The following is a 26,352-nucleotide window of genomic DNA, read 5'->3' on the forward strand; positions in this document are numbered from 1 at the left end:
AATTCAGCGTGATACTGGGTTTTTAATAGATAATTATTCTGTAGTGCCTGAATGTGGTAGCACAAAACGAAGATTCCACAGCACTGGACTGCAAGTGGGTGCACGCCTCAATAAGACCTGGTCCGCGGTCCTGGATATCAAGCAGACAAAGAATGGACAGAGGCAGCACTTCCAAAAAGAGCAAGAGCTATTTATTCACCCATGCGACGTTTCAGTCCAACTTGAAAAAAGTCCAGTTGGACTGAAACGTTGCATGGGTGAATAAATAGCTCTTGCTCTTTTTGGAAGTGCTGCCTCTGTCCATTCTTTGTCTGCTTGAATGTAGTAGCAGTGTTTCTTAAAGATGCTGTCACATAAAGACAACCCTTTTCCATAACCTATTCTGACATAGATGGGGGTCCCCCACTCACAAACAGGGGTTCTAGTCAACATGGCATGAACATGGTTGGCCAGTCATATGAATGGCTGCCGTGTAATATTAAATTTACCCTGTTAGTTTAAGTGTCTGGCCACATGCATCTTCCCTGGGCAATAAAAGTTGATCATCGGAGGTTAGTGAAGACGGACCTGTGGCATTCAGCTGATCGCTGGGCTGGCTTCTGTTTAAAAATGGGTTGTTTTTGAGTCTATGTGGCAGCGTTGTAGTGATGGAGTCCGTATAGACAGGTGCACCTATCAGAAAAGCAGTCCTTTGTTCAGCTGTTCCCCTTTTGGCGTAGTCTTTGGCTCAATTATTGTGTTTGCATAGCCAAAACAAACACTAAATGGTTCAAATTGCAAAATCCTTTATTAATGATGATGTACAGATACAGGCGACGTGTTTCGGGGCCGTATCGGCTCCTTCCTCAGGCAGTATCACAGGGTTATGAGACTGTCTTTTAAAAAAGTACTCCCATAATAAGGGTATGTTCACACGATAGCAGGCATTTACGGCTGAAATGACAGCCTGTTTTCAGAAGAAAACAGCTGCGTCGTTTCAGCCGTAAATGCTCCTCCTCGTAATATACGAGGCGTCTGTGACGCTCGTATATCTTGAGCTGCTCTTCATTGAGTTCAATGAAGAACAGCTCAAATTACGTTGCAAAGAAGTGCCCTGCACTTCTTTGCCGAGGCAGTCAAACGACGACGCGTAAATTACAGTTCGTCTGCACAATACGTCGGCAAACCCATTCAAATGAATGGGCAGATGTTTGCTGACGTATTGTAGCCCTATTTTCAGACGTAAAACGAGGCATAATACGCCTCGTTTACGTCTGAAAATAGGTCGTGTGAACCCAGCCTAACTATACAAAATGCCCTTTGGCATGCATTAATAATGTGTACGAAAAAAACGATTTTACTATCTTGCTCCATACACATTAGATGAAACTAAGCTGAATCCGCTGACTCCAGCAGGATCGGTTGATGATCTAATGTGTATAGGGGCAGCTGACGCCCTCCGGAAGGTAGAGGTTTCTGGAAAGACGCATCAAGCAGGTTGAATTTTAAAACGCACGATCCTTCGTTGCCACAGGTGATAAGCCACTGCCAGGCATGTCTGGCAGCAGATAATTCTCCTCTCTTTGTTTAAATAAACATTCACGCACGGCAGAGCCAAATCTGCATGTTTATGGAGAGTTGGAAAAAATAACTGTTGGTTTGGGCTTTAGACTAGATTTTAGTTGAGGTTATAAGCCTGATGGCTATATGTCTTTCGCTGCTTTCTGCACTGTGCTCCAGCATTGTCATAGGGACATTGTATGGAATCTCAGGGCAGCGGATTTACAAGTGGTCCTGCCCAATACTCAGTGATCACATAGGGAGAGAAATGATTTAGAAATACACCATCTTGTTTATTACACATTGAGTTACATGCAGAACCGGATTGGGATCAGAGGTTGCTATAAACTATTATTGGGCTGTCCCGGTGACGCATAGATTTACAGTATTTGTCTGCCTAATGTAAAAATGCTTTGGGCAGATGTTAACCCCTTCCCTCTTTAGCCACTTTTGACCTTCCTGACCGAGCCTCATTTTTCAAATCTGACATGTGTCACTTTATGTGGTAATAACTCCGGAATGCTTTCACCTATCAAAGCGATTCTGAGATTGTTTTCTCGTGACACATTGGACTTTAAGTTACTGGCAAAATTTGCTCGATATGTTCAGTATTTAATTGTGAAAAACACCAAAATTTAGCGAAAAATTGCAAAAATTTGCATTTTTCTCAATTTAAATGTATCTGCTTGTAAGACAAGCAGTTATACCACACAAAATTGTTGCTAATTAACATCCCCCATATGTCTACTTTAGATTGGCATCGTTTTTTGAACATCCTTTTATTTTTCTATGAGGTTACAAGGCTTAGAACTTTAGCAGCAATTTCTCACATTTTCAAGAAAATGTCAAAAGGCCATTTTTACAGGGGCCAGTTCAGTTGTGAAGTGGCTTTGAGGGCCTTATATATTAGAAACCCCAAAAAAGTCACCCCATTTTAAAAACTTCACCCCTCAAAGTATTCAAAACAGCATTTAGAAAATGTCTTAACCCTTTACACATGTCACAGGAATTAAAGCAAAGTAGAGGTGAAATGTACAAATTTCATATTTTTTTGCAGAAATAAATTTTGAGTACAAAAAAGGTACAATAAGACGTAGCTTTGTACGCATGTAGTGCAGTGTATTAGATTAGCGATCAGGGCCTCCTGCCCTCAAGTCCCATAGTGGGACAAAGCAATAAAGTAAAAAAAAAGTAAAAAAAAGATGTGTAAAAATAAGAAAATAAAAGTTTTAAAAGTAAAAATCCCCCTTTTTCCCTTATCAGTCCTTTATTATTAATAAAAATATATAAACAAACAAATAAACTATACATAATTGGTATCGCCGCGTCCGTAACGGCCTGAACTACAAAATTATTTCGTTATTTATCCCGCACGGTAAAAACGCCGTAAAAGAAAATAATAATAAACCGTACCACAATCACAATTGTTTGGTCACTTCACCTCCCAAAAAATGGAATAAAAAGAGATCAAAAAGTCGCATGTATCTAAAAATGGTATTGATGGAAACTACAGTTCGTTACGCAAAAAATAAGTCCTCGCACGGCTTTATTGATGGAAAAATAAAAAAGTTATAGCTCTTAGAATAAGGTAACACAAAAAGTGAATGATTTTTTACAAAACGTATTTTATTGTGCAAACGCCATAAGACATAAAAGAACTATAAACATCTGGTATCGCTGTAATCGTATCGCCCCGCAGAATAAAGTGAATATGTCATTTATAGCGCACGGTGAACGCTGTAAAAAAATAGAATAAAAAAACAATAGTAGAATTGCTGTTTTTTAGTCACCACGCCACCTAAAAGTAGAATAAAAACTGATCAAAAAGCTGCATGCACCCCAAGAAAACTACAATGGATTCCTCAAGGTGTCTAGTTTCCAAAATGGGGTCACTTTTGGGGGGTTTCCACTGTTTTGGCACCACGAGACCTCTTCAAACCGGACATGGTGCCGAATAAAAAGAGGCCTCAAAATCCACTAGGTGCGCCTTTGCTTCGGAGGCCGGTGCCTCAGTCCATTACCGCACTAGGGCCACATGTGGGATAATTCTCAAGACTGCATAATCTGGGCAATACGTATTAAGTTGCGTTTCTCTGATAAAACTTTTTGTGTTATAAAAAAAAATGGTATAAAAAGGATTTTCTGACAAAAAAAATAATTTACATTTCACCTCTACTTTGATCTTAATTTCTGTGAAACCCCTAAAGGGTTCATAAACTTTCTAAATGCTGTTGTGAATACTTTGAGGGGTCTAGTTTCTAAAATGGGGTGTATGATAGGGGTTTCTAATATATGGGCCCCTCAAAGCAGCTTCAGAACTGAACTGGAACCTAAAAAAATAAATAAATTAGGCAATACTTCGCTTCTTACATTATACTGATAATGAGCCGTGCCCACCCCGAGATGACCCCAGTTTTGACCGTTTGTATAAACGGAGACCCTATTAGACCGTTTCAGTGCCCGGTTTTCACAAGCATTCACCCCTGAGAAGTGTATTTCTATTGAGGAGTCCTTGGTACATTTTAAAGGGAGGCTTCAATTCCGCCAGTACCGGCCGGGTAAGAGGGCAAGGTATGGCGTGAAGATGTATAAGCTGTGTGAGAGTGCATCAGGGTATACCTACAGATTTAGGATATATGAAGGGAAGGACAGCAGTATTCAGCCCCCAGAATGCCCCCCCCTTACTGGGAGTTAATGCAAAAATTGTGTGGGATTTGGTGCACCCACTGCTGGACCAGGGTCACCACCTCTAACTGGATAATTTTTATACCAGCGTCCCACTTTTCAACTGCCTCGCTTCCAGAAGTACTGCGGCATGCGTCACTGCTAGAAGAAATCTGAGAGGCCTCTCTAAGACTCTGCTTGGGCAAACAAGAAGGGGTGAGAGCAGGGCACAATCTAGTAGCAACATATTGTGTCAAGTACAAGGACAAGAGAGATGTCGTTGTATTGACAACAATACATGGCAACACCAATACCCATGTACCAGTATGAGGTACCAGTACAGAGACCCCCAAACCAGACTGCATCCTGGACTACAATAGGTACATGGGTGGGGTTGACTTGTCAGATCAAGTCCTGAAGCCCTACAGCGCCATGCGGTGTGGTATAAGATTCTGGCCGTGCACATCATACCGATGGCTTTGTACAATATGTACGTACTACGTCGATATGCAGGCCAGAGGGGAACTTTCCTTGAATTTCAAGAGGTGATTATCAAGAACCTAATCTTTAGGGACCAAGAAGGGGGGCGGGCACCCAGTACTTCTGGAAGAGAGGCCACACGCATCGTACCAGGGCAACACTTTCCAGGAGAAGTTCCCCAAACTGGCAAGAAGAGAAAAAGTCAAAAGAGGTGCAAAGTATGTTATAAGAGGGGGATAAGGAAGGACACAATATATCAATGTGACACGTGTCCCGAAAAACCAGAGCTCTGTATGAAAGAGTATTTTAAAACTTATCATACATCCCTTGGTTTATAATTTACCCTGATGCACTCCGCACAGCTTATCCCCCCTCGTCTTTCCCCTCTGGGCCCTGCTGTGTGCCCAGGCAGCTGATAACAGCCACATGTAGGGTATTGCCGTATCCAGGAGAACCCACATTACAGTTTATGGGGTGTATGTCTCCGGTCAAAATGCTCACTAAACCTCTAGATGAATGCCTTAAGGGTGTAGTTTTTAAAACTGGGTCACTTCTTGTGGGTTTCAACTGTACTGGTACCTCAGGGGCTTCTGCATGCATGACTTCGCACCAGAAAATCCCCAGTAGGCCAAATGGTGGTCCTTTCCTTCTGAGCCCTCCCATGGGCCCAAACCGCAGTTTATCACCACAAATGGGGAATTGCTTCACTCAGAACAAATTGCACAACAGAATGGGTTATTTTGTTGATTGTGAAAATAAGAAATTTTCAGCCAAAACTACATATTATCGGAAAAAATTAATTTTGTTTTAATTCCCAGCCCAATTCAAATAAGTTCTGTGAAAAAACTATGGGGTCAAAATGGTCACAACACCCATAAATGAATTCCTTGTGGGGTGTAGTTTCCAAAATGGGGTCATTTCTGTTGGGTTTCCATTGCTTTGATACCTCTGGGGCTCTGCAAATGCCACATGGCACCCGAAAACCAATCCAGAAAAATCTGGACTCCAAAGAACAAATAGCGCTCCTTTCCTTCTGAGTCCTCCCATGGGCCCAAACGGCAGTTTATCACCACAAATGGGGTATTGCTGCACTCAGGAGAAATTGGGCAACAAAATGGGGTATGTTGTTCCCTGTGAAAATAAGAAATTTTGATAAAAAATGACATCTTATTGGAAAAAATGACATTTTTTTCATTTCACAGCCCAATTCAAATAGGTGCTGTGAAAAAACTGTGCGGTCAAAATGGTAACAACAACCATATTTGAATTCCTTGAGGGGTGTAGTTTCCAAAATGGGGTCACTTATGGTGGGTTTCCATTGCTTTGATACCTCTGGGGCTCTGCAAATGCGACATGGCACCCGAAAACCAATCCAGCTAATCTGGACTCCAACAAACATATAGCACTCCTTTCCTTCTTAGCCCTCCAATGGGCCCAAACGGCAGTTTATCACCACAAATGGGGTATTGCCGCACTAAGGACAAATTGGGCAACAAAATGGGGCATTTTATTCCCTGTGAAAATAAGAAATGTTGATCACAAATGACATTTTATTGGAAAAAATGAAATTTTTTTAATTTCACAGCCCAATTCAAATAGGTGCTGTGAAAAAACTGTGCGGTCAAAATGGTAACAACAACCATAAATGAATTCCTTAAGGGGTGTAGTTTCCAAAATGGGGTCACGATTGGGGGATTCCTACTGTTTTGGCACCTCAACACCTTTTCAAACCTGGCATGCTGCCTAAAATATATTCTAATAAAAAAGAGGCCTCAAAATGCACTCGGTGCTTCCTTGCTTCTAGGGCTTGTGTTTTATTCCACAAGCGCAGTAGAGCCACATGTGGGACATTTCTAAAAACTGCAGAATCTGGACAATACATATTTAGTAGTGTTTCTCTGGTAAAACCTTTTGTGTTACAGAAAAAAAATTGAATAAAATTGAAATTCAGTAAGGAAAATGAAATTTGCAAATTTCACCTCCACTTTGCTATAATTCCTGTGAAATGCCCGAAGGGTTAAAAAACTTTCTAAATGCTGTTTTGAATACTTTGAGGGGTCTAGTTTTTAAAATGGGGTGTTTTATCAGGGTTTCTAATACATAGGCCCCTCAAAGCCACTTCAGAATTGAAGAGGTACCTTAAAAAAAAGGCTTTTGACATTTTCTTAAAAATATGAGAAATTGCTGTTTATGTTCTAAGCCTTGTAACGTCCAAGAAAAATAAAAGAATGTTCAAAAAACGATGCCAATCTAAAGTAGACATATGGGAAATGTGAACTAGTAGCTATTTTGGGTGGTATAACCGTCTGTTTTACAAGCAGATGTATTTAAATTCTGAAAAATTGTTAAGGATCTGCCAGGCACAGCTTCTGTATCCACGCCCATAGGTAATCAGTGTGCACTTGCTTCTATGTCTGTGAGACTGACTCCATCTTCCACCACTCAGGCTGGCAGGCTTAGGAGTGGGAGAGCCTATCACAGCCTGGCCAGACGGAGCTAGCTCCCGCCCTCTGTCTATTTATACCTGCCTTTCCTGTTCCTCCTTGCTTGTGATTCTTCTCTGTTGGTTTCCTGGCCCTGCTGCAGCTTCTTGAACTACTTGTCCCTGCTTCGTATTGATCCTGGCTTACTGACTACTCTTCTGCTCTGCGTTTGGTACCTCGTACACACCTGGTTTGACTCGGCTTGTTCACTCCTCTCCTGCTCTACGTTTGGCACCTCGTACTCTCCTGGTTTGACTCGGCTCGTTTACTACTCTTGTTGTTCACAGTGTCGCCGTGGGCAACTGCCCCGTTTCCCTTTGTTCTGTGTTTCCTTGTCTGTTGTCTGTCGTGCACTTATTGAGTGTAGGGACCGTCGCCCAGTTGTACCCCGTCGCCTAGGGCGGGTCGTTGCAAGTAGGCAGGGACTGAGTGGCGGGTAGATTAGGGCTCACTTGTCGGTTTCCCTATTCCTGTGATTACAAAAATGCTATTTTTTCAAAATTTTCTAAAAATTTTGCAATTTTTCACCAATAAACACTGAATATATAGACCAAATTTTACCACGAACATGAAGCCCAATGTGTCACGAGAAAACAGTCTCAGAATCGCTTGGATAGGTTTAAGTATTCCGACGTTATTACCACATAAAGTGAAATATGTCAGATTTGAAAAATGGGCTCTGAGCCTTAAGGCCAAAACTAGGCTGCGTCCTTAAGGGGTTAAGGAGTTAACTCTACCTGCAGCTGATTTGTACTAGTAAGCTTAGCAGTTGGGTTATTGCTTTTAGGCTTTATTCAGACGAACGGGAAAAACGTCTGCAACGCGCGTGATTTGCACGCGCGTTGCACGGACCTATATTAGTCTATCGGGCCGTGCGGACATGTGCCTGATTTTTACTCAGCGTGCTGAAAAAAAGTCACGACATGTCCGTTCTTTCGGCGTTTTTCGCGCATCACGCACCCATTGAAGTCCGTGCGAACTGCGTGATTCGCGCAAGAGCTGTCAAAAGGATGAATGAAAACCACGTGCTTTTCTGTTTACAAACATCCAAACGGAGTGTCTTTGAGATGAGCGAACCCGGACAAGCGAACTGAACTTCACCGGGTTCAGCCGAACTCGTTTTGACCGAACCCGGCAAAAAATACGCAACGTCAGGAGATAGTCACTGTCCATGATGCTGAAAGAGTTAAACTGGTTCAGCACCCTGGACAGTGACTTCCGATCCCAATATACATGAACGTGTAAAAAGAAAAAAAGTTCTGACTTACCGATAACTCCCGGCTTCTTCCTCCAGTCTGACCTCCCGGGATGAAAATTCAGTCCAAGTGACAGCTCCAGCCAATCACAGGCCAAGCACAGGCTGCAGCGGTCACATGGACTGCCGCGTCATCCAGGGAGGTGGGGCCAGATGTCAAGAGAGGCGCGTCACCAAGGACGCGTCACCAAGGTAACGGCCGGGAGGGAAGTTCTCGGTAAGTATCAGTTAACTCTTTCAGCACCCTGGACAGTGACTGACGTCGACTAGCCTCATCTCTATGATGGCGGCTGCGCGAAAATCACGCAGCCGCGCATCATACACTGATGACACACGGAGCTGTCAAGTGGTTTTTGCGCACGCAAAACGCCACGTTCGTGTGATTCCAGCCTCAGAGTCAGCATTTAATTCCCATGTTGTCTGATATGTCCCATGTGACCGGACGCAACCTGGTTTCACTTCCTATCTAGTATGAAGCTTAGTGATGTGTAGCTATAGAAAATAAGGAAGAAATAAAAATGAGAAGAAAACTTTTTACATTTTGTTGAAAATTCAGATTTCATGTGAAAAAGACAAGATGTGTGTGAGAAAATAATAAAGCGATATACGTTATAATACCCTATCATTTTTCTATAGGCTCATCATAGTAGCCCCAGCAGGCAGCTCAGCTATTAAAGGGATAGTTTCATAAAGACAAACCTTTTTTAAAAATAATTCGGGGATCACTTTTTTTTTTCCTCCAGCAGCCTCTGCAGGGGCATGCACGCATCGGGCAGGGGCATGCACGCATCGGGCAGGGGCATGCACGCATCGGGCAGAGCCATTCTTACAGGGTTACTTTCCGTTCTGTGACATATAGAGCGGGTGTCCGAGCGGGGACCCCCATCTATGATATCTCCTAATAGGGCATATTGACAGGGATTGTAGTGGTGAGAAAACCTCTTTAAACTAATGTTCTCAATATCAAGCCAGGTAATTATTTTATAGAGTCTAGGGCAGAAGTCTCAAACTCGGGCGGGTGAATGGGCTGCACATAGAAAAAATGTGAAGTTGACGGGCCGCATTACTTTCAAATTTGATACCATACAAAATTATTGTTAATCATTTAGTTATTTGAACTACTATAATAATACTAATTACTGTAACAATACTAGATTACTATACTATAAATACTACATTACTATAATAATACTACATTACTATAATAATACTACATTACTATAATACTACCACATTACTATAATAATACTACATTACTATAACAGTACTACATTACTATAACAATACTACATTACTATAATAATACTACATTACTATAATACTACATTACTATAACAATACTACATTACTATAATACTACATTACTATAATACTACCACATTACTATAACAATACTACATTACTATAACAATAATACATTACTATAATACTACATTACTATAATACTACCACATTACTATAACAGTACTACATTACTATAACAATACTACATTACTATAATACTACATTACTATAACAATACTACATTACTATAATACTACATTACTATAACAATACTACATTACTATAATAACACTACTATAACAATACTACATTACTATAACAATACTACATTACTATAATACTACATTACTATAATACTACATTACTATAACATACTACATTATTATAACACTACATTACTATAACAATACTACATTACTATAATACTACATTACTATAATAATACTACATTACTATAATACTACATTACTATAATACTACATTACTATAACATACTACATTATTATAACACTACATTACTATAATAATACTACATTACTATAATACTACATTACTATAATAATACTACATTACTATAACAATACATTACTATAATAATACTACATTACTATAATAAAACTACATTACTATAATACTACATTACTATAATAATACTACATTACTATAATAAAACTACATTACTATAATACTACATTACTATAATACTACATTACTATAATAATACTACATTACTACAACACTACATTACTATAATAAAACTACATTGCTATAATACTACATTACTATAATACTACATTACTATAACATTACTACATTACTATAATACTACATTACTATAATAATACTACATTACTATAACAATACATTACTATAACAATACTACATTACTACAACACTACATTACTATAATACTACATTACTATAATAACACTACATTACTATAATACTACATTACTATAATACTACATTACTATAATACTACATTACTATAATACTACATTACTATAATAACACTACATTACTATAATACTACATTACTATAATAACACTACATTACTATAATACTACATTACTATAATACTGCTACATTACTATAATACTACATTACTATAATAATACTACATTACTTTAACACTACATTACTATAATAATACTACATTACTATAACAATACCACATTACTATAATACTACATTATTCTAATACTACATTACTATAACAATACTACATTACTATAATAATACACCATTACTATAATAATACTACATTACTATAATAATACTACATTACTATAACAATACATTACTATAACAATACTACATTACTACAACACTACATTACTATAATACTACATTACTATAATAACACTACATTACTATAATACTACATTACTATAATACTACATTACTATAATACTACATTACTATAATACTACATTACTATAATAACACTACATTACTATAATACTACATTACTATAATAACACTACATTACTATAATACTACATTACTATAATACTACATTACTATAATACTGCTACATTACTATAATACTACATTACTATAATAATACTACATTACTTTAACACTACATTACTATAATAATACTACATTACTATAACAATACCACATTACTATAATACTACATTATTCTAATACTACATTACTATAACAATACTACATTACTATAATAATACACCATTACTATAATAATACTACATTACTATAATAATACTACATTACTATAACAATACATTACTATAACAATACTACATTACTACAACACTACATTACTATAATACTACATTACTATAATAACACTACATTACTATAATACTACATTACTATAATACTACATTACTATAATACTACATTACTATAATACTACATTACTATAATACTACATTACTATAATAACACTACATTACTATAATACTACATTACTATAATAACACTACATTACTATAATACTACATTACTATAATACTACATTACTATAATACTGCTACATTACTATAATACTACATTACTATAATAATACTACATTACTTTAACACTACATTACTATAATAATACTACATTACTATAACAATACCACATTACTATAATACTACATTATTCTAATACTACATTACTATAACAATACTACATTACTATAATAATACACCATTACTATAATAATACTACATTACTATAATACTACATTACCATAATAATACTACATTACTATAATAATACTACATTACTATAACAATACTACATTACTATAATAATAATAATAGTTTCTCAATGGACAACTGGGCGTGTTTTTACTTTTTGACCACGTGGGCGTTGTACAGAGGAGTGTATGACGCTGACCAATCAGTGACCAATCAGCGTCATACACTTCTCCCCAGTCATTTACTCTGCAGATAGTGATATAGCTATAGCGTTATGTGCAGTCACATAAACACACTATTAGGTTATGTTCACATGACAACGCCAAATACGTCTGAAATTACAGAGCTGTTTATAAGGAGAAAACAGCTCCTGAATTTCAGACATTTTTACAAGTGCACGCGTTTTTCGTGGCGTCTTTTACGGATGTAATTGGAGCTGGTTTTCATTGGAGTCAATGAGAAACTGCTCCAATTACGTCCCAAGAAGTGTCCTGCACTTCTTTGACGCGGCCGTAATTTTACACACCGTCTTTTGACAGCGACGCATAAAATGACAACTCGTCTGCACAGAACATCGTAAGACCCATTGCAAGCAATGGGCAGATGTTTGCCGACGTAATGGAGCCGTCTTTTCAGGCGTAATTCGAGGCGTAAAAGCTTATCGGAACAGAACGCCGTTTTTCCCATTGAAATCAATGGGCAGATGTTTGGAGGCGTTCTGCTTCCGATTTTACGGCCGTTTTTCGGGCATTTACGGCCCGAAAATGGACGAAAACACTCTGTGTGAACATACCCTCAGACAGGCAGTTATACCACACAAAATTTTTGCTAACATCCCCCATATGTCTACTTTAGATTGACATCGTTTTTTGAACATCCTTTTATTTTTCTCGGGCGACACTAGGCTTATAACTTTAGCAGCAATTTCTTACATTTTCAAGAAAATTTCAAAAGGCTATTTTGTCATGGCGCGTGAAGGTGTTAATGCGCAGCAGATGGTGCAAAGTGAAAATTTTCATTTTCCACTGATATGCCATTTTAGTGCACAATATGTTGTGCCCAGTTTGTGCCACTGAAGACAAATACCTCATACAATGTTCAGAGGGTTATCCCGGGTATGGCGATGCCATATCTGTGGAAGTAAACTGCTGTTTGGGCACACTGTAGGGTTCAGAAGGGAGGGAGCGCCATTTGGCTTCTGGAGCGCAGATTTTGCTTGGTAGTTGTTCTGTTTGGGGTTTTACTGGTATTTCAGTTTATAATGTGGGGGCATATGTAATCTGTGCAGAGTACATCAGGGTATAATAAGAGGATATAATAATGCGCTAAATAAATAATTCACAGATGTGTGGCCAGTGTCGCACTGATAAATGGTGCCCAATCTTAACCACTTTTGGACACTGCACATTTTGCGTCACTATATTCTGGGAGCCAGAACTTTTGTATTTTATCCCCAACAGAGCTGTGTGAGGGCTTATTTGTTGTGGGACAATCTGTTATTCCTTTTTTTGGCAAGCAAGGTGTCCAAAAACCAGCAATTCTGATAATGTTTTTTGATTCTTTTTTTTTTTTTTTACAGTGTTCACCTTGTGCTATAAATGACATTTTACTTTATTCTGCGGGTCTATATGATTACGGCAATACCAAATGTATATAGTTTTTTTATGTTTTGTAGCGTTTTTTATAGAATAATTAATTTTTTGTGTCACCATATTCTGAGAGCCATATGTTTTGTATTTTTCCGTAAAAAAAGAGCTGTGTAAGGGCCTGTTTTTTGCGGGACAGGTTGTAGTTTTTATTGGTACTGTTTTGGGGTATATGCAAAGTAGTGGATGAAAGAAGTGGTGTTTTTATTCACCCCACAGGTAGGCAACGTTTCGATCCGGCTTACTGAGAAAAGTGATTCTGGCATTGTTCTTTGCTTTTTTTTTTTTTTTGCAGGGTTCGCGTGCAGGAAAAATAACATTATATTTTTATAGTTTGGGTTGTTACGAACGCGGTAATACCAAATATGTGTACTTTTTTTAACGGTTTCATTTTTTTTCCTATAATAAAAGTCTTCCTATAGGAAAAAAAAAGTATTTTTTGTTTTTGTAACTTATAACTTTTATTTTTACACTTTTATAAAACATTTTTATTATTTATTTTTTGACTTTTTTTTTCTGTCCCACTTGGGGACTTGAAGACTTGCAGCACTGATCGTTGCTATAATACATTACACTACCTACATAGTGTAATGTATTCTAAACGGTCAGTGTGACGCTGAGCGTCACACTGACAGGAAGCCTATAAGGACCAGCCTCCAGCTGGTCCTCATAGGCTTCTGTGCATGGCAGAACCGAAGGCCATTGAATGGCCTCCGGTTGCCATGACAACCAACATTAACATCCACAATCGGTCCCTGGGAAAGTTTGTTGCTACAACAAACTTTCCATGCGATGTCACATGATCGGGACCTGAACCAATCAGGTCCCGATCATGTCTCTGGGACCAGAGGCAGGTGTTAAAGAGGCTCTGTCACCAGATTTTGCAAGCCCTATCTGCTATTGCAGCAGATAGGCGCTGCAATGTAGATTACAGTAACGTTTTTATTTAAAAAAAACGAGCATTTTTGGCCAAGTTATGACCATTTTTGTAATTATGCAAATGAGGCTTGCAAAAGTCCAAGTGGGTGTGTTTAAAAGTAAAAGTCCAAGTGGGCGTGTATTATGTGCGTACATCGGGGCGTTTTTAATACTTTCACTAGCTGGGCGCTCTGAAGAGAAGTAACATTCTCTTCTCTTCAGAACGCCCAGCTTCTGACAGTGCAGATCTGTGACGTCACTCACAGGTCCTGCATCGTGACGGCCACATCGGCACCAGAGGCTACAGTTGATTCTGCAGCAGCATCAGCGTTTGCAGGTAAGATCGACTTACCTGCAAACGCTGATGCTGCTGCAGAATCAACTGTAGCCTCTGGTGCCGATGTGGCCGTCACGATGCAGGACCTGTGAGTGACGTCACAGATCTGCACTGTCAGAAGCTGGGCGTTCTGAAGAGAAGAGGATGTTACTTCTCTTCAGAGCGCCCAGCTAGTGAAAGTATTAAAAACGCCCCGATGTACGCACATAATACACGCCCACTTGGACTTTTACTTTTAAACACACCCACTTGGACTTTTGCAAGCCTCATTTGCATAATTACAAAAATGGTCATAACTTGGCCAAAAATGCTCGTTTTTTTAAAATAAAAACGTTACTGTAATCTACATTGCAGCGCCGATCTGCTGCAATAGCAGATAGGGGTTGCAAAATCTGGTGACAGAGTCTCTTTAACACCGTGATCCGGGTGTCAGCACTACTGTGAGACACTCGATCGCTCTGTTAACACTAACCGTGAATTCACGTCAGCGCTGCACAGAGCCCAGAAAGCGCCAATGTGAATTTACAGTGAGCGGTCGGGAACCGTTTAAGCTACAGCTGCAGTCTAAATAAGTTCATTGAATTGCATGCAGTCTTGTATTTCAGTCACTCAAAATTTAAAATCAATCAGTAGTACTACAAAAAGTCTCAGTGCAGCCCTGGCATTAGATGTTTGCCCTGAGGATAAGCTGGTGTCCTGCAGCTGGGGTGCCAGCGATCAGTTAAAATTTCCCTACAGCACCACCACAGGGGAATTGAAGAATTACATTGTGTCCATTGAGATGCTTTTTCTAGCCGTTCTGGTTAATATATAAGCATTCTGAACAGGGGAACTTCCCCTTTTAATGCAAACTTCCCTCTTCGAGTATTTAAAAATGAGTTTTCTAAACCAGACAACAATCTTATAAAGGCTTACTTGGAATTATGGTTCTGATATGCTTGAATTCATGCTTCACAAGTAAAATGTTGATGCCACATTTATCAGTGTCTTTAATTTCTGAAGATTTCACAGCTCATTAGCATGCAGATCTCAGACTTTCTTGAAGAACATGTTTAAAAATTAAGCTCATGTTTGCTAACACCAATGAACTAGATCTGAACTTATTGAGGTCAATATGATAATAGTAACTGCGTGATTGTGTAACAGACATTCTGAAGCGTATTCATCTCTAAACACTTCTCTACAGATAAAAACACCAGGAACCGAGATTAATTTATACATAAACAGAAGAGAAACAAAAAGCCTTACACGCTGACTTATAGAACTACCATCTAGTCAAGCAATGGCATGGAGTTTGCCTGTTGTCTTATTGTTCACATGGGTTTCTTCTCATTAACCCCTTAAGGACGCAGCCTAGTTTGGGCCTTAAGGCTCAGAGCCCATTTTTCAAATCTGACATATTTCACTTTATGTGGTAATAACGTCGGAATGCTTAAACCTATCCAAGCGATTCTGAGATTGTTTTCTCGTGACACTTTGGGCTTCATGTTCGTGGTAAAATTTGGTCGATATATTCAGTCTTTATTTGTGAAAAATTGCAAAATTTAGAGAAAATTTACAAAAAATAGCATTTTTCAGAATTTAAATGCATCTGCTTGAAAAACAGACGGTTATACCACCCAAAATAGTTACTAGTTCACATTTCCCATATGTCTACTTTAGATTGGCATCGTTTTTTGAACATTATTTTATTTTTCTTGGACGTTACAAGGTTTAGAACATAAACAGCAATTTCTCATATTCTTAAGAAAATTTCAAAAGCCTTTTTTTGAAGGTGCCAGTTCAGTTCTGAAGTGGATTTGAGGGGCCTATGTATTAGAAACCCCCATAAAACACCCCATTTTAAAAACTAGACCCCTCAAAGTATTCAAAACAGCATATAGAAAGTTTTTTAACCCTTCAGGCATTTCACAGGAATTAAAGCAAAGTGGAAATGAAATTTGCAAATTTCATTTTTTCTGCTGAATTTCAATTTTATTCAATTTTTTTTTAGTAACAGAGAAGGTTTTACCAGAGAAACACTACTAAATATGTATTGTCCAGATTCTGCAGTTTTTAGAAATGTCCCACATGTGTCTCTAGTGCGCTCGTGGACTAAAACACAAGCCCTAGAAGCAAAGAAGCACCTCGTGCATTTTGAGGCCTCTTTTTTATTAGAATATATTTTAGGCAGCATGCCAGGTTTGAAGAGGTGTTGAGGTATCAAAACAATGGAAACCCACCAGAAGTGACCCCATTTTGGAAATTACACCCCTCAAGGAATTCATTTATGGTTTTTGTTATCATTTTGACCGCACAGTTTTTTCACAGCACCTATTTGAATTGGGCTGTGAAATGAAAAAAATGATATTTTTTCCAATAAAATGTCATTTTTGATCAAATTTTCTTATTTTCACAGGGAACAACATACCCCATTTTGTTGCCCAATTTGTCCTTAGTGCGGCAATACCCCATTTGTGGTGATAAACTGCCGTTTGGGCCCATGGGAGGGCTCAGAAGGAAAGGAGCGCTATGTGTTTGTTGGAGTCCAGATTTTGCTGGATTGGTTTTCGGGTGCCATGTCACATTTGCAGAGCCCCAGAGGTATCAAAGCAATGGAAACCCACCAGAAGTGACCCCATTTTGGAAACTACACCCCTCAAGGAATTCATTTATGGTTTTTGTTATCATTTTGACCGCACAGGTTTTTCACAGCACCTATTTGAATTGGGCTGTGAAATGAAAAAAATTATATTTTTTCCAATAAGATGTCATTTTTGATCAAAATTTCTTATTTTCACAAGGAACAACATACCCCATTTTGTTGCCCAATTTGTCCTTAGTGCGGCAATACCCCATTTGTGGTGATAAACTGCCGTTTGGGCCCATGGGAGGGCTCAGACGGAAAGGAGCGCTATGTGTTTGTTGGAGTCCAGATTTTGCTGGATTGGTTTTCGGGTGCCATGTTGCATTTGCAGAGCCCCAGAGGTATCAAAGCAATGGAAACCCACCAGAAGTGACCCCATTTTGGAAACTACACCCCTCAAGGAATTCATTTATGGTTTTTGTTATCATTTTGACCGCACAGGTTTTTCACAGCACCTATTTGAATTGGGCTGTGAAATGAAAAAAATTATATTTTTTCCAATAAGATGTCATTTTTGATCAAAATTTCTTATTTTCACAAGGAACAACATACCCCATTTTGTTGCCCAATTTGTCCTTAGTGCGGCAATACCCCACTTGTGGTGATAAACTGCCCTTTGGGCCCATGGGAGGGCTCAGAAGGAAAGGACCACCATTTGGCCTACTGGAGCTTTTCTGGTGCTAAGTCATGTGTGCAGAAGCCCCTGAGGTACCAGTACAGTTGAAACCCCCGAGAAGTGACCCCATTTTAAAAACTACACCCCTTAAGACATTCATCTAGAGGTGTAGTGAGCATTTTGACCCCACAGGTACTGTGTAAAAGATAATGCGCAGCAGATGGTGCAGTGTGAGATTTGCAATTTTATATATGTATATGCCATTTCAGTGTCCAATATAGTGTGCCCAGCATGCGCCACCGGAGATATACACCCCTTAAATTGTAATGTGGGTTCTCCTGGGTACGACAATACCCTACATGTGGCTGTTATCAGCTGCCTGGGCATACGGCAGGGCTCAGAAGGGAAAGATGAGGGGGGTAAGCTGTGCGGAGTGCATCAGGGTAAATTAAAAATCAAGGGATGTATGATACATTTTAAAACAATCTTTTATACAGAGCCCTGGTTTTTCGGGACACGTGTCGCATTGGTATATTGTGTTCTTCCTTATCCCCCTCTTATAGCAGACTCTGCACCTCTTTTGACTCTTTCCCTTTCCACCGGTTTGGGGACCTTCTCCTGGAAAGTGTTGCCCTGGTACGATGCGTGTGGCCTCGCTTCCAGAAGTACTGGGTGCCCCCCCTTCCTGGTCCCTAAAGATTAGATCTTGAAATTCCAGGAAAGTTCCCCTCTGGCCTGCACATCGACGTAGCACATACGCATTGTACAAAGCCATCTGTATGATGTGCCCGGCCAGCTTCTTATACCACACCGCATGGCGCTGTAGGGCTTCAGGATTTGATCTGACAAGTCCATCCCTCCCATGTACCTATTGTAGTCCAGGATGCAGTCTGGTTTGGGGGTGGCCTTTCCTTCATATATCCTAAACCTGTAGGTATACCCTGATGCACTCTCGCACAGCTTATACATCTTCACGCCATACCTTGCCCTCTTACCTGGCAGGTACTGGCGGAATTGAACCCTCCCTTTAAAATGTACCAGGGACTCATCAATAGAAAAACACTTCTCGGGGGTGTATGCTTGGGAAAACCGGGCACTGGAACGGTCTAATAGGGGTCTCCGTTTATACAAACGGTCAAAACTGGGGTCATCTCGGAGTGGGCACGGCTCATTATCAGTATAATGTAAGAAGCGAAGTATTGCCTCATTTATTTATTTTTTTAGGTTCCAGTTCATTTCTGAAGTTGCTTTGAGGGGCCCATATATTAGAAACCCCTATCAAACACCCCATTTTAGAAACTAGACCCCTCAAAGTATTCACAACAGCATTTAGAAAGTTTATGAACCCTTTAGGTGTTTCACAGAAATTTAGAGCAAAGTAGAGGTGAAATTTACTCTTTTTATACCATTTTTTTTATAACACAAAAGGATTTATCAGAGAAACACAAATTAATACTTATTGCCCAGATTCTGCAGTTTAGAGAAATATCCCACATGTGGCCCTCGGGCGGTAATGGACTGAAGCACCGGCCTCCGAAGCAAAGGAGCACCTAGCGGATTTTGAGCCCTCTTTTTTATTAGGCACCATGTCCGGTTTGAAGAGGTCTTGTGGTGCCAAAACATTGGGAACCCCCCAAAAGTGACCCCAATTTGGAAACTAGACCCCTTGAGGAATCCATTGTAGTTTTCTTGGGGTGCATGCGGCTTTTTGATCAGTTTTTATTCCATTTTTAGGTGGCGTGGTGACTAATAAACAGCAATTCTACTATTGTTTTTGTATACTTTTTTTTTTTACAGCGTTCACCGTGCGCTATAAATGATATATTAACTTTATTCTGCGGGGCGATACGATTACGGCGATACCAGATGTTTATAGGTTTTTTTTATGTCTTATGGCGTTTGCACAATAAAATACGTTTTGTAAACAATCATTCACTTTTTGTGTTACCTTATACTAAGCGCCAGAACGTTTTTATTTTTCAATCAATAAAGCCGTGCGAGGACTTATTTTTTGCGTAACGAACTGTATTTTCCATCAGTACCATTTTTAGGTACATGCGACTTTTTGATCTCTTTTTATTCCATTTTTTGGGAGGTGAAGTGACCAAACAATTGTGATTGTGGTACGGTTTATTAATATTTTTTTTTACGGCGTTCACCGTGCGGGATAAATAACAAAATAATTTTGTAGTTCAGGCCGTTACGGACGCGGCGATACCAATTATGTATAGTTTATTTGTTTGTTTATATATTTTTATTAATAATAAAGGACTGATAAGGGAAAAAGTGGGACTTTTACTTTTATTACTTTTAAAACTTTTATTTTCTTATTTTTACACATCTTTTTTTAACTTTTTTTTTACTTTATTACTTTGTCCCACTAGGGGACTTGAGGGCAGGAGGCCCTGATCGCTATTCTAATACACTGCACTACATGCGTAGTGCAGTGTATTAGAACTGTCAGCTACTCACTGACAGCAAGCATAGTGGGTCCTGACGTTGTCAGGACCCACTAGGCTTCCGTCTATGGCATAGCCGGACGCCATTGTTTGGTGTCCGGTTGCCATAGTCACCATCGCCGGCCGCTATCGCGTAGCAGGCCGGCGATGGCAGCTTAACCCCTAAAAAGCCGCGATCTCTATAGAACGCGGCTTTTAAGGGGTTAATCAGCGGGGACACAGCGATCGGTCCCCGCTGTAGGAGCTGTGACAGCTGCTGAACAAGACAGCAGCGTCACAGCTCCTGTATGTGTCGGGAGGACGGCCGAAACGGCCGTTACTCCCGAGACGTACTATTACGGCATGGAGCGCGAACGATACAGCTGCCATGACGTAATAGTACGTCAAGGAGCGGGAAGGGGTTAATACGGTTTCTCTCATGTTCCAAAAATAAAGGCTTAGATCATATGGTTCCCTATGAAATTAAGGTTTTATTCACACGGCCATGTTTGGACCATATGTCGGGCGCGTTTCCCGGATCAAATACAGTTCAGGGGACCGTACTGCTAGGGTGATAGTGTTCTGTATGATGCTAGGTGTTCCTGCCTCCCTGCCGGAATACTGTCCCATACTGTAATCATGTTTTCAATACAGGACGGTAGTCCCACTGGGAGGCAGGTAGAGCTAGCATCATACATTACTATGATTCTTGAAGTACGGCTTCCTGAGTTTGGTCCTGAAAAAGCGGCCGACATACTGTCCGTATCTCACGGCCTTGTGAATAAGGCCTAACTCTTCAGTGTGGGCCTGCAATAGAAAAATGAGATTGGCAGTCCAATGGCTTCCTATGAAACTGACTGATTTGTAGTGAATTAAGTCTTTAAGGTTATTTTGGGCATTAAAGAGAACCTTTCACCTCCCCATACATGTACAGTTGAGTGCAGCATGTAATTGGGTGGGCTGAACAAACCCTGGGGCACATTACATTTTTTTCTACCTCCCTCCGTTATTTAGATATCCGTGCCGTTATATTTGGCACCCGATATTTAAATAACCCCCTGAACAGTCAACGGGGCATGTACTTGCAAGGGGACGTGTTACTATGGCTGTGACACTTTTCACCCGAACAGGCAAGGGGTCGTGTCAGTGCTACGGACAGAGCTGTGGAGAGGATCTCTTCAGCTCTTGTGAGAGATCAGTCTTGTACTTTGTCTGCCGAACTGGCAAGGGGGCGTGTCTCTGCTACGGACAGTGTAAGAGCGCTTACACTGTCCGTAGCAGAGACACGCCCACTTGCGAGTTCGGCAGACAAAACAAGACTAACCTCTCCACAGCCCTGTCCGTAACACTGACACGCCCCCTTGCCTGTTCGGGTGAAAAGACTGAAATCGCACACTCTCTCTCCTGCTGTGGCACTGTCTATATCTGTCACATGTTAAATTATGCGCCGACACCGAGTGGAGTAGGTAGAACTTCAGGTCACATATAGCGGTGTTGGCTCGTCATGAAGAACAAGACAACTACAGAGTAAACGGATCACGTGACCGCTGTATTGACTGGCGTTATCATGCAAATATGCAAAAGCAAGTATATTGAGAAGAGTATTTATATGTAGTAAAAAAACAGTTTCAGAGTATGTTTATGGTGTCTGGATAACCCCGTTAACCAACATTAAAAAAAAAACACATTTTAAAACTGCAACTCAGTGTGAATGCAGCCTTCTAGTGAAATGCTCAATGGTGAATCATATAGGGATGCATGAGCAGGAAGGTGATGATTTAATGGGTATTCCTATCTTAAGGATTTATGGCATACCCACAGTATGTTTTATAAGGGTATCACTGCATTTGTAAATATGGCATGTAAAAAAATGTCAGCAGTGTCCGCCACGTGCCGGTCCCCAGGTAAATCATCTACAGTAACTCAGGCTCCATAAAAAGTAGATGCCATACTGAAAGACTATAGCCACTCATCTCGTAGACGTAGTTTGATAAAGACTAACACGATGGCTTACTTTAGGGGGTTATTAATTTTATGTGTCATATTTGTCCAATGAGGCAGTCTAAGTCATGCTGAGACCGGGGTATTGATAGTGGAGAGATGGCCATTCATGCGCGGCCATTCTGCCTTATAGTCTGAGATACAAAGACAACATATCGCCCGATACCGACATTCCATATTGATATTCAGAAATGTGTGAGTGAGACAGCCCCTTTAACTAAGCACTATTGGCAGAGTTGAAGGATATGTGTGGGGTGTTTCCTGGTCACCCACCAGGTATTGTAAATGGTTACGTGTTTTGCTCCCTCACCCTTTCGTCCGTGTCCCCCGGTGTCTGTCTTGGTTTTTTGTATCCTCCTGTTTCGCTACGTCTTCCCAGTGGGCGGGGGTGAGGCTGGGTTTCCCTAGCATCCAAGGAAACACAGTAGCCCCGCACTAAGGGGGGTACCCATTGAGCCGTGTATTAGTGCAGAGATCAGATGACCGCACTGGTCAAGGTGATTGGTGCGGGATGTGGATAGAAGCAGGTTAGAGAGAGAGAAGGGGTGGAGTTAGAAAAAGGCGGGAAAGTGTGAGGTAATGACAGTGGAGGGAGTTAGAGTGACAATAGGTAGAAAGAAACAGAACATTAGAGTGTCTGGCCGAGTGTCTGAGAATCTAACACCACAAAGAGTCATCAAGTCAGAGGGACCTGAGAATAAGGTCTGAATATTGACTGAATAAATTATATCCAGAATATAATTATCAAGGGAAGTCTGGTCATTCCTCCACTCCTTGTGGTAATTTGAGTGAACAGTCATCTTTGAAGTAATATATCCTGGTTATAAATATACAAGTTACAAGCAATTTATGTTATAGCCAGAGCAAAGCGGTCTTAAAGGGGCGGTAATCATCTTATTCAATGGACTGATTTGCATGGACTTTGGACTACCTACTTACTGTACAATACCCCCTCAAATAATTGTGCCTAAGGTACTCGGACTGTTGCCAGAGTACCACCGAGTGTGTCCGTGTGCGAAAGGTAGCGGTGCCTCTAAAACGACCCGCGTAATTGTAGCAGGGTTAGGAGGGCGTCCTCCACAAAGGAATCTGGTGGAACCCGGTGACATAGGTAAATAAAGACATCGGGATAAGCCGTGTGGTAGAGAGTGGCGTGTCTGTGACCCGTGGCAGCACCATAGAAGGCGGGACCTGTGTGTCCACAGATTCCTTTGAAACAAACAGGCACGGCCCCGACCTCGGTTATTGACCGCTTTGCCAAAACTTATACACTACTGTTTAATAAAGAATTTGATTGGTTGTTAGTCTGCCTACAGTGTATCATCAATAAATCCACGTTACACATTTGCACTGTTTTGATATGTGATGGAAATATTTGTGTTAATCCGAATGAATTCTAGCGATCAGTTAGGTAACCAATTTATAAACCCCACTAAGATGTGTATATAGGCACGTACTCTGAAATCTGTACTCATTAGATACAACACAGATCTTGTATTCATCTGTTCTGTATCTCAAGTTATGTATTTTTCTTAAGATGGTAATTGCATCTTATGCTGTTCTATCGCCCTTACAGCGACAGACAAGTAGTGTTGTCGTCATGTACATCTTGTTCTACCGCAGTGCCAAGCACTCTTGGATAGTCAGCTGTCATTACTTCCATAAATGTTAACATTATTATGACACCGATAGAGACTTGTTGTCTTTGCCCTAAAAAAATAAAAATTTTGATTACGCATTTCATTCCAGGGTTTCTCCATTTTTAAATTGTGGGGTTCCTGGAGACCAGCAGATCACGGCAACCCCCTTTCGTTAGCTGCTAATGCAGACAAGAACTCCAGTTTATAGCCTTGTTCACACTAAGGATGCACGATGCATCGAAACTTCGATACTATTTCGACGCCGTGCACCCTGAAACAATTCAATACCGTTATTTCATGTATTTCGACCGCACATCTTAGTATTGTAACACATGAATGTATGGGAGCGGGGCTGCGACTGTGTAATAGTGCAGCCGCATCACCTCATGCTGACCGCGTGCACACTTGTCAGGAGCGGGGCAATGGCTGTATTACACAGCCGCAGCCCTGCTCTAACGTTGGAGATGAGGGAAACATCTAATCTCCGCTGCTATTCCCCTGAATGCTGCAATCAAAGCTGACCGCAGCATTCAAGGGGAAAATGAGAAGAGGGGGTGCCCCTTGGTTCGCGTCACAGGGAATTCCTGTGACGCTTCCCTGTGATGCGATTGAGGGACATACCATATATGGGCAGACAGCCCAGGGTCCATTGAAGGACCCCAGGGCTGTTTTACTATATTTCCTGTTGTTAGGGCATACTTAGGTATGTCCAACAACTGCCTGTGTACTATCCGTTTATAGATATATGCCAGTACATTAAAGTTTAAATATAAAAAATTAAAAACATAAGGTAATGTTAAATAAAATAAATACACGTACACATTTTTTACAATAAACATTAAAATAAGTCTCAATACATAAAATATACACATATTCAGTATTGGCGCGGCTGTAATAACCCGCACAACAATTTATTGGCGTAATTTATGATGTGTATGCCATCAAAAAATAAAATAAAACCGTCTTTCTTTCACTTATTGATGTAAGCCACGAAGTGTGATGAATTTAACATCCGTGTGCCTCACATTAGTAGTAATTAACCCCATCATGTACCTTACACATTAACCAAATGTTGTCCATTATGACTGAGAAACATGATGGGGTTATTTATTATTAATGTGAGGTACATTTAAAATTTATCACACAATGTGCCTCACATGAGAAAATGGAAGAATTTTTCTATTACCGTTGGCAAAGTATCGTTTTGGAATCTAAAATTGCAATACTACACAAAGTATCGGTATCGAAGTCCAAATTCTGGTTTCGTGACAAGCCTAGTTCACACATAGTTTAGCTGGGACATTTGTGGTGGCATTCGGAACTGTACCCCTAAGGCTATGTTGACATATGCGTCAGGGCTACGTTCCGTCGGAGCGGAGCCCTGACTGGCACAAACTGAAACCATAGGTTTCCGTTTCCATTACCATTGATTTCACTGGTGAGGATCCGGTGCCAATGATTTAAATTTGTCTTTGTTGTGCAAGGGTCCGACGGAGACAAACTGAAACCATTGGCATCGGATCCGTCACCATTGAAATCAATGGTGATGGAAACGGTAACCTATGGTTTCAGTTTGTGTCAGGCAGGGCTCCGTTACGGCGAAACGTCGGAACAGAGGCTTGACGCAGATGTGAATAAAGCCTAAGGCGGGATTCACACGACCGGGTCCCGCCCGAGCCCGAGTGTCGGCCGGTAAAATCGGCCATTTTGCCCGGCCGGTTTGCATAATGTTTTGCATCCGTTCCGGGCTGGGCAGATCTGGACAGTGACATCAGCGGCAACTCCTGAATGGGAATCCCCATGTGTTCGGGGATTCCGCTACAGGAGTTTCCCCTGATGTCACTGCCCAGATATGGACAGAGACATCAAGCGCTCTGTCCAGGAACGGAATCCCCGAAAATACGGGGATTCCGCTACTTCAAGGAGCTAAAGTGGGGCTAACACATAGCAGAGCGGGGAGATACCTCCCTGCTCTGCTATAGTGGCGTCGCTACAGTGGTAGCAGCAGCAGCTGCTAGCGGCGCCATGGAAGGTGTCGCCGGGCCAGGGCGCTTTTAACAAGCAGGGGAAGGGAGCCAGCGCAGCGCTCCCTCCACCTGCTGTACACCCCGGCCCTGCAACACAGTGTACAGCGTAGCCATTCGTCCGAATTGCATCAACTCCTCCTCACATGCACTCTGCGCTGTGAGGAGGAGGAGATAGAGCGCAAGCCACGGAAAACCCGGCCATCACTCGGGACACATTCCGGTGATGGCCGTGTATTACCCG

The 26,352-nt window shown here is 40.6% G+C and overlaps 1 protein-coding gene and 1 long non-coding RNA gene across 2 annotated transcripts in view; one reads left to right on the forward strand and one right to left on the reverse strand.

Annotated features, from left to right (window-relative positions):
• Positions 1-22,881, reverse strand: part of LOC142655674 (uncharacterized) — an 80,648-nt gene extending 57,767 nt beyond the window's left edge. The window contains exon 1 of the long non-coding RNA XR_012849530.1: positions 22,755-22,881. This is a non-coding gene — a long non-coding RNA (uncharacterized LOC142655674). The remainder of the gene's footprint in view (positions 1-22,754) is intronic.
• The window catches only part of CPPED1 (calcineurin like phosphoesterase domain containing 1), a 113,270-nt gene that overhangs the window by 8,196 nt on the left and 78,722 nt on the right, over positions 1-26,352 (forward strand). The gene's annotated exons all lie outside the window — the stretch shown is intronic.

This window comes from Rhinoderma darwinii, chromosome 6 (assembly GCF_050947455.1).
Source record: "Rhinoderma darwinii isolate aRhiDar2 chromosome 6, aRhiDar2.hap1, whole genome shotgun sequence".
Taxonomy (NCBI): Eukaryota; Metazoa; Chordata; class Amphibia; order Anura; family Rhinodermatidae; genus Rhinoderma; species Rhinoderma darwinii.